This window comes from Oryctolagus cuniculus, chromosome 1 (assembly GCF_051225735.1).
Source record: "Oryctolagus cuniculus isolate XC-2025 breed Fujian yellow rabbit chromosome 1, ASM5122573v1, whole genome shotgun sequence".
Lineage (NCBI taxonomy): Eukaryota > Metazoa > Chordata > Mammalia > Lagomorpha > Leporidae > Oryctolagus > Oryctolagus cuniculus.
The window spans coordinates 113,560,219-113,570,786 of record NC_142867.1 but is presented as its reverse complement, the minus strand read 5'-3'; the positions used below and the strand labels follow the sequence as shown (position 1 = coordinate 113,570,786).

At 44.0% G+C, this 10,568-nt stretch overlaps 1 long non-coding RNA gene across 4 annotated transcripts; it reads left to right on the top strand.

The window, feature by feature from the left end:
* Positions 1-350: 350 nt before the first annotated feature.
* Positions 351-10,109, top strand: LOC149128559 (uncharacterized). Of its 4 annotated transcripts, none has more exons than XR_016221163.1 (4): positions 362-660; positions 4,910-5,161; positions 9,128-9,478; positions 9,861-10,109. It is a non-coding gene; the product is annotated as an uncharacterized LOC149128559 (long non-coding RNA). The 4 variants fall into 4 exon arrangements; XR_016221161.1 differs by having other exon boundaries at positions 4,904-5,161; XR_016221169.1 differs by lacking the exon at positions 4,910-5,161.
* The last annotated feature ends 459 nt before the right edge of the window (positions 10,110-10,568 follow it).

Genomic DNA, 10,568 nt, shown 5'->3' with positions numbered 1-10,568 from the left:
TTAATTCATGTCCAGTTGATGTCTTGATGATGATTTCCTGGAATGTGAAAGAAAACAAACAACACACACACAAACACACACACACACAAATAGAGAGAGAAATAACCATGTTTCCCAATCTTTGCAGACTGGCTCTGTGCTGGGGCCAACATTCACAGACTCTCTGTGTGGTTTGCTCTGAGCCCAGAGAGAAACCTCACCTGCAGGGTCAAGTCTTCTCAAGACTGTTTTGAGACTCCATCTTATCTGGACATGTGTGTGACTTTCTAAAAATCTCCATATATGCGGTGACTTTGAAATGTTCCAATCTCCCAGAGTCTTGCCTCAGCTCCTCCTGTGGGCCTTAGATACCCAGTTGTGAACCTCCACACAGCATCTCTCATCTCAGGCATCCGTGGGTTTGCAGTCCTTTCATAGCCTTTATCAGCAGTGCCCACCCGTTTTCCATCTGTGTTCTGAGTTGTGCAAGACACAGACCAGTGAGTCAGTCCTTCAGATATTCCTGGACAACTTAGAATAGAGTGCACTCTAATTTTCAGAGTAGTCCTGGAAACTGGAAGGTTTGCCACTGCTCGAAACCAAGATGTTGCTACCCTACCAGGGAGTGAGTGGGGGCAAGGATGTACGGAAATGCCACAAAACACTCCTACTATTTTAAAGGTAATTGTTTTCTTTACTGAGTGTTTCTTGTTGTTGTAAACTTTTTGTTATTTTCAGAACTCCTACAAAGTTCATTCAGACAGTTTTTTTTTTTTTTTTTTGGATGTTTCTATGGGGGAAATAAGACCTTGGAATTTTTCTGATCTGCCGATTTCCTGACAGCACTCTAATTTAATTGCTTTTTGTTCCTTCTAATATCTCCAAACTTCCTGCTAGAATCATCATCTTTTTGTGTGCCAAACACAAAAAAGTGTATCTATGTCTTCTATGCTCTCTTAGGAATATTCCTTGTATTTGTCTCGCAATCACCCAGTATGGATATTTTCTTCCAACCCATCTTCCAGTTCATTTATTCTCTCTTCAGCTATCTGAAATTTGCTTTACACTCATACATCTAGTTTTCAATTTGTGAGTTTTACAATTTGTGTATAATTATCTGCCAAAATTCTCAATCACTTTATCTTTTTGAATAGTTTAATCATATTCATTTTAAAGTCTATATGTCAGAGCTTATCATTCGGAGCCCTTGTAAACCTGATTCAATTGTATATTGTTTATCTTGGTTTTCTTGTCTCTTCACAAGGCTGGTTAATTTTCATAAAACAGATATTATATGTTTAACTTATGTTTAAAATTATATTTGACATTAACTAGTTCACTATGCTAGAAATGAAAGTGGCCAATTCATTTCTACTCTTCTTTCTTTTTTTTTTAATTTTTACTCATCTCTGACCTCACTCAAGAAGTGTAGTGAAAATGTACATGCATAACTTGTGAGAATTTTAATGAGCATTTGGGGCTTAATGAAAAGGGTAGTTAAACATATGCTTGCCTTAGCTTTTGCTGTGCTCATCCAGTTAGCTTCTTATGATACATTTTATATGAACTCAAGAATTTTTTCTTCAGGAAGTAAGGGATTAATTATTTAAAAGGGTAATATTTCTTAAAATGATATACTTCTGACCTGGAGTTTTCTAATAACATTTCACAGCTAGTTCAAGACCATGGCCATGGCAGTTGATAAAAAAAAATTGACTAAATGCATACGAGACTAATATTGGAACACAGTTAAATTTGTGGTTGTATGACTGAGTTACACTTCAAAGAACCATTTGCAGGCCCCATTGAGGATGCATGGGAGCAGCTAATCAGGGGTTCCTAGGCATGTTTATGGTGCATTGTAAGGCAGCTACCTGGCTATCCTGTTGTTCCCCACTCACTGAAAACATTGAGCTCAGCAAAGTTGTATCATAGTCAGCATTGCTTCCAAGCCAAGAATTTGTCATTGGTAAGCCTGCTTGCTATTAAGATTAAATATTGCTCATTGATATCCATCTGTCTCAGATCATTTAGCCGTTCACCTACCTCAGGTGGTTCTATTGAGTTCTGTGAACATGTCATTTTAAAAAAATTGTTCCAATCTTGAAATAACACTGAATACAATTAAAAAATATTGCACACAATGTTAGTCCAAAAGATTCAGCCAACTTTTGAGGCACTGAGAAGATAAATCCCCTCCAGTATAAAATTCTCCTGAGTTATTTCATTATCTGTTAGAATTTTACAACTGTTTTTCTCTAAAAATTTTCAAGATAGTCCCATATGACTCTTTTAAGTTTGGCTCTTCTCATATGAAGTTTTAAATGAAGGATATAAATTAGACTACTGACTGGTAAAAGGAAATGAGGCAGAGGGGGTCAGCGGAGACTTGGAAGAGCAGATAGCACCTCTCCATATATTTCTTTTCTTTCTTTTTCTTTTTTTTTTTTTTGACAGGCAGAGTTAGACAGTGAGAGAGCAAGAGACAGAGAGAAAGGTCTTCCTATCGTTGGTCCACCCCCAAAATGGCCACTATAGCCAGTGCTGTGCTGATCCAAAGCCAGGAGCCAGGTGCTTCCTCCTGGTCTCCCATGAGGGTGCAGGGGCCCAAACACTTGGGCCATCCTCCACTGCCTTCCCGGGCCACAGCAGAGAGCTGGACTGGAAGAGGAGCAATGGGGACAGAATCCAGCGCCCCAACCGGGACTAGAACCCAGGGTGCGGGCGCCGCAGGCGGAGGATTAGCCTAGTGAGCCCCGGCGCCGGCCAACCACTCTGTATATTTCACATGGAGAGGCTGTCCAACTGTAGATGTTTCCTCCGGACCCAGAGACCAGCTTTCCATTACACGGAATACTTTCCCTTACTCAATGACCTGACTCACTGACTCTGAGGTAGTTCTAGGACACGCCCACAAACTGTTTGACATTCCTTCCGTTGGGTGGCAGGGCCTGTGACATCTGCTCTTGAACCTAGAAGAATTTTTGCAACCGCCTCAGTCAGCGGAATAAAATGCCACACACCACTGCCATAGTCTTTTGCGGCCCTTGTGCCGAGAACTCAGACACTGTTCTGTAAGGAAGCCCACGTAGTCACGTGGAGAGGTCGGTGAGGGTGTGCCAACAATCTTAGCCAAGAGCCCCACCCAAGGTCTCAGCCAACAGCTTATACCAACAACCAGACTTAGGAGTAGACGAGGCCTCGCATGCTTCCAGTCCCACCACTGTGCCACCCCAACTTCGGAGTATTTCCAACTGAGGCCCCTGATATGATGGACCAAAGAGAACCCATCCATCCCACTGTGTGTGCTCTGAATTCCTGACCCACCAAATCCATGAGCATGAAATGGTTGTCTTATCTCTTGTACACACACACACACGGGAGTACCTCAAATTGTTTGTGGAAAGAAAATGATGCAAAAAAAAAAAGGAAATCCATGAATACGTTGTTCATAATACATATTTCCATGAACTTTTTGAAGATACCTCATATGCTTTGATTTCAATTTTTTACACCAAAATTAACTTATCTTTTAATTCTGTTTTCCATAAACTTTTTGAAGTACCTGCTTGTATTTGATGTATATCAAACATCATAAGAGGGAAAGAAAAGTGAGGAATTGGTTATATGGCTACAGAAGGACAAGATTCAAGCATTTATAGGGGCCAGTGCTGTGGCGTAGCAGGTAAAGCTGCTGCCTGCAGTGCCGGCATCCCATATGGGTACCAGTTTGAGTCCTGGCTGCTCCACTTCTGATGCAGCTCTCTGTTATGTCCTGGGAAAGCAGTAGAAGATGGCCCAAGTCCTTGGGTCCCTGCACCCGCATGGAAGACCTGGAATATGCTCCTGCCTCCTGGTTCTTGTCTCCTGGCTTCTGATGGGCACAGCTCTGGCCATTGAGGCCATTTGGGGAGCAAACCAGCAGATGGAAGACCTCCCCCCCCCCGCCTCTCCTTCTCTCTGTGTGTAACTCTTTAAAATTAATAAATAAAACTTAAATAAAAGAATTTATAAAACCTTGGGCTGGTGTTGTGGTGCAGCAGGTAAAGCTGCTGCCTGCAATGCCAGTATCCTAGATGGATGCCATTGTGAGCCCTGGATGCTCCACTTCCAATCCAGCTCCCTGCAAATGACCTGGGAAAAGCTATAGAAGGTAGCTCAAGTATTTGGGCCCCTGCCACCCATGTGGGAGATCCAGATGAAGCTACTGGCTCCTGTCTTTGGCCTGGCCCAGCTCTGGCCATTTTGGCCATCTGTGGAGTAAACCAATAGATGAAGTCTCTCTCTCTCTTTCTCTCTCTCCCTCCCTCTCTCTCTCTCTTTCTCTCTCTTTCTCTCTCCCTCCTTCTCTCTCTCTCTCTCTCCCCCTCCTTCCCTCCCTCTGTGTAACTCTTTCAAAATAAATAAATAAATCTTTTTAAAAGAAAGAGAGAGAGAGAAGAGAACCTGAGTCTGTTAAAAACACTGTCTCCACTTACATGACTTCTACTTTTCAGCTTTTCTGATGAGAAATGAATAGTGGATGCCATTGTTGTAGGCGGCTGCTTAACCTGCTATGCCCACAACCCTGTCCCAGATGGGAGACTTTTAATTACTGCTTCAATTTGCTGCTTGTTATGGTCTGTTTAGATTTGCTATATCTTTTTTATTTAATCTTGGTAGATTATATGTATCCATGAGTTTATGCAGTTCTTCAAGGTTTCCAAACTATTCATAGTAATTTCTTATGATCTTTTGTATTTCTGTGGTATCAGTCTCCTTTTTCATCTCTAATTTTATTTGATTTTTTTCTCTGTTAGTTGGCTAAATGCTTATATCTATTTTGTTTATCTTTTTGGGAAACAAGATTTTCATTTTGTTGATCTTTTGAATTTTTTAGCTTCAATTTCTTTTTTTAAAAAATATTATTTATTATTTATTTGAGAGGCAGAATTATAGGTGTAGAGAAGGAGAGACAGAGAGAGGTCTTCCATCCGCTGATTCATTCCCCATGTGGCTGCAATGGCTGGAGCTGATCCGACCAGAAGCCAGGATCTAGAAGCTTCTTCTGGGTCTCCCATGTGGGTGTAGAAACCCAACCACTTGGACCATCTTCTGCTGCTTTCCCAGGCCATATCAGAGAGCCAGATGGAAAGAGGAGCAGCTGGGACTCAAACCAGTGCCCATATGGGATGCCCAAGCCGTAAGTGGAAGCTTAGCTTCCTGTGCCACAGTGCTGGCCTCTTTAGCTTCAATTTCATTCATTTCTGCTCTGATTCTTATTGTTTCTCACCTCCTGCTTATTTGAGGTTTGATTTGTTCTTGTTTCTCTGAGTCCTTGAGATGCATCATTAGGTTGTTTGAGATCTTTCTATTTTTTTAAATGCAAGTACTTATCACTATAAATTTCCCTCTTAATACTGCTTTGGCTGCAGCCTACCATCTGTGTTCTGAATCTTTTCTGTTCTTACCCACTCTGGATTTTCCCCTCTTTAATTTTCTCCTTCTTTTCATGCTTCCCCAATCTCTTTCTCTTTGCTCAGTTGGTCTCATCACAACACATTATGAGTTCCTTTCCCCTACTTATCTATTTTCCTGTTCCCCTCTCCGCAAAATTTCTTTAATACAGTCACTATACATGTTGTCCGTGCCTCTCCTCTCACTCCCCACTCTTCAGTTTACTCCAGTGTGGATCCAGTGTCCACCAGTCTTCATTGACTTCATTCTTGTAAGGGTCACCAGCGGACACTTTCTCTGTTTACACTTGAAATTGGCAGTAGCATTGGGCTCACCTGACTCCTCCACTCTTTTTGGCCTCTGGGACATCGCTGGTTTTCTTCTTTCACCCTGGCAGCTCCTCCTTCATCTGCTGGACTCTTCCTCCTCCTCCTCCATCCTACCTGTCTCCAGCTGTTGGGTTGCTTAGCATTCAGTTCCCTTCTCTCTCTCTCTCTCTCTCTCTCTCTCTCTCTCTCTCTCTTCTCCAGTTTCTCCCTGTTCATGCCATCTGTTTCCTGGATTTAAGTAAAATCTTGATGCTGCTTAATTCTAAATCACCTGCCTGAACACCTGTGGGCCCTCACACTTGCATCCAACTGCCCGTTTACTATTTCCATTTAGATCATCCATAGAGGTCTCCAATTCAACCTGTCCCCAAAAGGAGCACGCAGTTCCCTCCCTTCTTTCCTTCCCAGCCCAGTCTTCCCACATTTTAGTAAATGGTATCACTTTCTACACCAATTACTAAGCCATGAACATGGAATTCTTTTCTTGATTCTACCAAATGCTGTCCACCCCCAAAATATACTTATCTCTCTCTCTCTGCTGGCTCTTTGCTCAGATAGGAACTATTTAAATATGTTTTTAATGAGCAAACAAATGGGTAAAAGGTCACTATATTCGTCCAGTTGAGAAGCAATGCAGCAGTTTGTTGGGAGTCTAAGGATCTGAGAACTTGGTACTTTCGTTGCCAGTAGGGTAGGAAGACACTGGAATTAAGGCATGCTAAAAACAAATGGGAGAAAGCTTTTCCCATTTTCCAGGATGGGTTTGGAATTTACCTGAGAGTGGATAACAGTCAGGGTTCCTAGATTATTTTAAGTTCTCCTGTGATGGGTTCAGGAACCCCACCCCACCCCCCTGCCCAGACCACGCATTGGAAGCTTTGTCCAACTCTCTTCCTCTCAGAGTGAAGATGACATGTGTAGAAGACGGGCATCCCTGGAGTGTCTGGGACAGACAGACAGAGGTCAACAGCAGGAGCCAAGCAGCAGACAAGTTTGGTGAATCACTGACCCTGGGTGCAGTGAGGTCAAGTACAGGTGTGCGCCCCAGCCCTCATGCTGGGAAGCCTGCTAAAGGGACTGCACACACACACCCATGCACTCACGCCCCACACCTTTTGTCAACAACGTCTGGGAAACAAGACATCCTATCTCACTGCTTTGGAGGGTCACTGTACACGTTTGCATCGCAAATGCTTCATGGTGTTCTGCAGAAGAAACGCTATTTCCTGCATCGTGTGCCAAGGACTCTTGGTCACTGAATCCCCCATCCCTCAGAACACAGTTAAAGGGGCGCAGGAGTCAGTGTTTCCTTAAACATAGACTCAGGCTCTGGGGGTCCTGGAGAGCCGTTCACAAGGGGTCGGCAAATCCCCAGGTGCACCAAACCCTGAATGAATAACCGTTCCCCACTGTGGGGAACCATCCCCACTGTGGTTTTAAAATATGTGTTGATACCTGTAGTTTAACTCATAACATTGTTACAGGAGCCTAAATATGCTATAATGACCCTACCCTGTGAGATTTTTTTTTTTCATTAAAAAGAGGTCTTTCTAATAAAAATGCAAAGTTTGTGGATCAACCAATCCTAAATTAAAGGGATTTGGGCCCTCTAGATAATGACTGCTGTCTTTTGGTGCTGAATACACTCACGTTACTGTGCTAAGTGCTTTAGAGATGGTCTCGCCGGATCCTCTAGCACCTGAAGGGAAGAAGGATCGTTTTGAGGGAAGGACGGGGCCTTGTGTGTTCTGTCCCCTGGCCGCTAGTCCTGCTCCCGCAGTTCCTGAGACACTTCTCCGTTGGCCTCTGCTTCGCAAGCCACAGCTCTCCCGTTCCCTTCAGGAGCTGTGCAGGAAGTGAAGAAAAAAGGCCAGGTGAGGGCGGGAGAGCAGGGGCCTTGCCTCACCTGTCCTGTAGGCTAAAGGATCGGCTCTTCCCTCATTAGAATCACAGCCGGGACCACAGCGGCTCCCCAGGATTTGGCTCTAGAAGACGTGAAAAAGGAAACAAACTCGGGCGCAGTCCCCCAAAGAAGCAGGAAGCCAGTGGGTCCAGGGGAGAGGGTGTGGCGCGCCTTTGCTCGGACGAGGAAACGCAGGCAGCCCTTCCTACCCAAGGGCGCCACAGCCTTCCGTGCCACCACACCGTGCATCTGTGCTGAACATCTACACACCTTTTTCCTCATCATTGCTCCCTAAACAATACGGTGCCATGACTATTTGCATATTGTTTGCATTGCATTCGATATGATAAGCAATCTGGTTTACATAATACCCAAGGATTCCATGCAAATACTGCAGCATCTAACGGAAGGGACCTGAGCATGTCTGTGTCCATAGGAATCCCAGAAGCACTCCCTCCAAGCCGAAGGACTCGGGGCCAAGGCCCTGACCTCTCCGTCGCTGTGGTCATAATGCTGACTCGTGTGCGTTCCTCTCACTCAGGGAAGGGGCGCACGGCTTGAATGAGTTAACAAGTACCTTTGAACCCATGCAAAGCTTAGTATATATAATTACTTTTCGAAATAAAAAAGCAAACAATACTAGAGAACTGAAGAAAGGAAAAAAAATATAATGGTGGCCCTTTGTGCGTAAAGCTGACAGTGGTTTAAAGAGTATGAGTCCTTGGCTCTCTGACCGTTGAATTGTCCGCCGAGTGCTCCCGCACAGCGTCTCAGATCGGAACTGCCTTTGTCTTTCTTTCAGCACACAGAATAGACTTTTGCTTACACATAAACAGGGCCCACCCCACCCCAGAAAGTATCCTACCAGGAAAATGGAACATAAAATTGCTTTCCTGAGCTGTTTTCATTCCAGCATGTTATTTTCCAGAGTTACCCCAGTGTGTCTGAAGCAGCACTTTAATACCTCAATCCCCAAGGTGCAAAAACATTATAAATGATGTGTTAGGAAAAACACTTATTTTGGATCTAGAAGGGCGTTAACAACAGCATTTTAAGAGCCGCGTTTAAAGTTGTGGATATGAACGGTTCTACGGGAGAAGCACAACTTAACACGGGTCTACTCTGTATTAATTAATCCTCAGTCCACCCAGATGACAACACTTTGCATCATTTCTTCAATAGATGAGCATGGAGTGCTAATTGTATAGAGGGTGGTACTAGGGGGGAGGGTCTTCCAACAGTTCCTGGCAATTGCAAATTATGAGAAAACGATGCATTGATTTCAAAAATTTTTGCACCAAATACTCTTCTCTTTGATTGCCATTTTCCATGAACTTTTTGAAGTTGCCGTGTGTGTGTGTGTGTGTGTGTCTAAAAATAGGGTGAAAGAGAAGTAAAAAAAAAATCAAGGGCAGGAACAAAGATGACTCCCAAGTGAGGGTTAAAAATTGTACAAGGCATTGACGTAGGTATTTTGCAGATGGACCTCAAATGTAGCTCTCCAGATATTGATTCAAAAAAAGAAAAGGATGTCGTCATCAGTTCACATTAGCCACAGGATCAAACCAATTGCTCAAGGGAATTTTAGCTATTTTTGGCACCAGGAGCAGAAAGAGGCTTTCCCTAGAGGCCTGGTGATGGACTCCATCTGATGCCCTGAGACTCAGGCTCAAAGCCCGCTGTACAACAGAGCCAGCCTCTTCCCTGGGCTCCATCTCTGCTAATGGCGTCTTCCTGGAGGGGAATTCCATGAGAAGAATTCTGCAGGAATCCGGCATAACGGAGCCCACAGAATCACCTCTCGGCTGATCAGTAGTGTGCCAACAATAAAGTAAGTTGAAACCAGAAAACATCATGTTAATGAAACACACTGCGTAGTTATCAGAGTGGCTGAAGTCAGGTTTGGCCACCAAATGCTTTGCAGATGGCACTTGTGATCAGCGTGCCAAGGTTTTTGACCCTCTCCCACCAGCACCAGGGAAAAAATAGAAGAAAGGTGTGGCCGAGAGTACAGAGGGGTATCAGGCTCAAAACAAGGGACAAGTATCATGGTCAACCCAATCTTTACCCCTTCACATGCCCTTATTTAGCAAAACTGAACATGGGGGGGTGGGGCAGCGCTGTGGTGTGTCAGGTGGAGCTGCTGCTGGCAGTGCCAGCATCCTGTCATATGGGCATCAGTTTGAGACCCGGATGCTCCATTTCTGATCCAGATCTCTGTTGTGGCCTGGGAAAGCAGTAGAAGATGGCCTAGGTCCTTGAGCCCCTGCACCCACGTGGGAGACCCGGAAGAGGATCCTGGCTCCTGGCTTCGGATCGGCGCAGCTCCGGCCGTTATGGCCAGTTGGGGAGTGAACCAGCGGATTGAAGACCTCTCTCTCTCCTTCTCTCTCTTTCTCTCTTCCTCCCTTTCTCTCTGTGTAACTCTTTCAAACAAAATAAATCTTAAAAAAAAAAAAAAACTGAATGTAGGCCCTTTGTCTGGGTTGCCTCTGTGATTCCTAGCAACTCTACAAGAGGTCCTGTTTCACAAAAATACAGTCAATAAATAGAGACTGGGACCATTAAATGAACTGGCACCACCAGCTCCTAAGTTCTGCCACCGGCCAGAATTTGACTCAGCTCTGACTTTCCGCTGTGGCACACTACCTCTGTATTTCTCCAATTTAATTAGAAGTCATTTTCCCCCTTGATTTCTTGTGATCACTTTCTATTTTGTATTATTTCTTTTCCAATGCCACATAAGACTAGAAATAATTTGATTTTTTAAAAATCTTTCTGTTGATCTTTTGAGTAGTTTTAATAAGCTAGTAGAGAAAACAAAGACAAAACCACTTTTCCATCCCTTGATGCTCTTGGTGATGATAGTGTGATGTGGGTTCTTAACAGTTCAGTCCAGCCTGCTGTTGAGTAGCACATTC